The following is a 2,552-nucleotide window of genomic DNA, read 5'->3' as shown; positions in this document are numbered from 1 at the left end:
TTTATTATACTACACACACACACACACACACACACACACACACACACACACACACACACACACACACACACACACACACACACACACATATTATATTTATTTATGTATTCATTTATGTATTATATTTATATATTATACATAATTTGATTTAATTCTTAATATATTACTTCTTCATCAAATTTTTAAATAAATATTACAAAATGGGATTTTATATAAGAATTAAGACAAACAAAAAAATTAAATAATTTTTAAATAAATAAGGAACGATGATTTCATCTTTCGGTAAATTTACGTGTAAATAGCAAGATTATTCAATTACATGTGCGAATCTGACGATTTATCTAATGCGTAAAATTTACCGAAAAATGAAACAATCGATCCTAAGAGAATTATGTTTAAATTTTACACAGATATTCAAAAGTAATAATAGAATAATCATGTTTTTGTTCTTTGATACTGTTTTTAGATGTAACACATACATCTTTAAGGAGGTGAGATTGAATCGTATTATTGTAATGTGCTCTTCAATTAAAAATTGATCTACAGAATGTTTAAAATATTACAGTTATAACTCGATATCTAGGAGTAGCTGGAATTCTAAAAGTACTACGGAATAATAAAATGAATGGAAGAATGAAAAAGAGAATACGAGATCGTATCATGTTAAAGTGTTAAACATTTATAATATATATTTTCATTTACATCTGTTATTATCTATTGTGAACAACCATTTCTTTTTTATATTTTTCAGTATTAAACAAAAAAAAATCGCGACTGCCGAAACCCGGGATTGAACCGGGGACATTTAGATCTTCAGTCTAACGCTCTCCCAACTGAGCTATTTCGGCTCATATGTGCGATCTTTATTAAAACCTTGAAATATTCTTTATAGTATACGTATATATAATTCATGTATTATCTTATACATATAAAGATAATGAGATTTAGAAATATACATAAATTATATATATATTATTTTATTATAAAAATTATTGTAATTATATATATAATTGTGTAATTTTTTATAGTATACGTATATATAATTCATGTATTATTTTATACATATAAAGATAATGAGATTTAGAAATATATACATAAATTATATACATATTTTATTATAAAAATTGTAATTATATAATTGTATAATTCTTATTTCCAGTTTTTAATTTTTTTTATTAATGTTTTTTGAAAAATTATACTAATTGACCGACAAACTTTAAATTTCTTTTGTTACATTTAGACGTTACAAAATGCTTTATTGTTTATAAGAAATAAAAATAGAATTATGAAAATAGAAAAAAATTTGTTTTAATATATTTTATATTTATTGCTTATTTTTTTATTGCACAAGTCTTGCATAATATGAAACCGAGCAATGTCAATCATTGATACAGTGGTTATTCTCGGATAAATTAATGCGTTGCAATCATTGAAATTTTTTCCAATATTTCTTCCGATCTAATATCCTTCAAATATCGATTGATTGATAATCAGTGCACGCTGCAAAAACGAGCATTCTATGAACACTAAGGTTATTTACAGGAGAAGAGGGGAGGGAGAGCTTCATGCGTTTTTAATTCATGGTCATGATTCAAGAAGGATTTAAAAGAAACGACTTACAGGGCCAAGGCAAAGCATTCTGACAATATAAAATGCGTGTCGATAACAGAAATACACAAGGTAGTATAAGTTAGAGGCAAAATAAAATAATTTATATACAATTAAATATTAAAATAATTATATATAAATAAACTTTATATATATCTTCTTTATATATATGTATACATATAATTACAATATATATATACATATATATTATCATATATATACTAATTATTATAGTGAAGATTAAAAAACTAGATTTTTCGCTCAAATGTTCAAGTCTTGATGTCTATTTTTCAACTTTTTTTTTTTTCTTAAACAGTATATCTATATAGCATACGTCATTCCAGTAATATTTCGGTCACATTGCAACATTTTAATAATATTGCAGTAATATTACAAATATTGTAGCAGCATTACTGAAAGCTCCTGTGCAACAAGTACATTTCCACCGGAAATCAATGTTGAATGCATTGTTGAAAAGGAATATTTTCGCGGATAATTTACTCCGCCGCACCAAGTTTCTATTTTCTGATTTTTTTATTATATTTGAGATAAGTACGTGAAACGTTTAAACCTTGAACAGCATCAGGCTATCGTTATAAAGTAATGTATATATGTACAATGTATTATTACATGTACTTATAACATTAAGATTTCCGCTTTCTTCTTCGGTGTGTTGACAATTTAAACATATGTGTAAAACTTCATGTGTACTTCAACATGCTATTTCAATTTCCTATGACGTGCAACAAACAAATAATCTTCTGTCGTTTAAATTTAAAATCGATAAAGATTTATCACACAATCGAAGTAAATCGCTTTAAACTATTTATTAGTCAGGCAAGAATAAAAGTCATATATTTCAAAATCCATTTTTTTCACAATTTTTACATCTTATTTATATATATTATATATATATATATATATATATATATATATATATATAT

The 2,552-nt window shown here is 24.7% G+C and overlaps 1 non-coding gene across 1 annotated transcript; it reads right to left on the bottom strand.

The window, feature by feature from the left end:
- Window positions 1–775: 775 nt before the first annotated feature.
- Trnaf-gaa lies at window positions 776–848 on the bottom strand. Its single transcript has one exon. It is a non-coding gene; the product is annotated as a tRNA-Phe (tRNA).
- Window positions 849–2,552: the final 1,704 nt, after the last annotated feature.

Source organism: Atta cephalotes (genome assembly GCF_000143395.1).
Source record: "Atta cephalotes unplaced genomic scaffold scaffold00021, whole genome shotgun sequence".
Taxonomy (NCBI): Eukaryota; Metazoa; Arthropoda; class Insecta; order Hymenoptera; family Formicidae; genus Atta; species Atta cephalotes.
The sequence above is the reverse complement of the archived record's forward strand: the minus strand, read 5'-3'. Positions and strand labels throughout refer to the sequence as shown.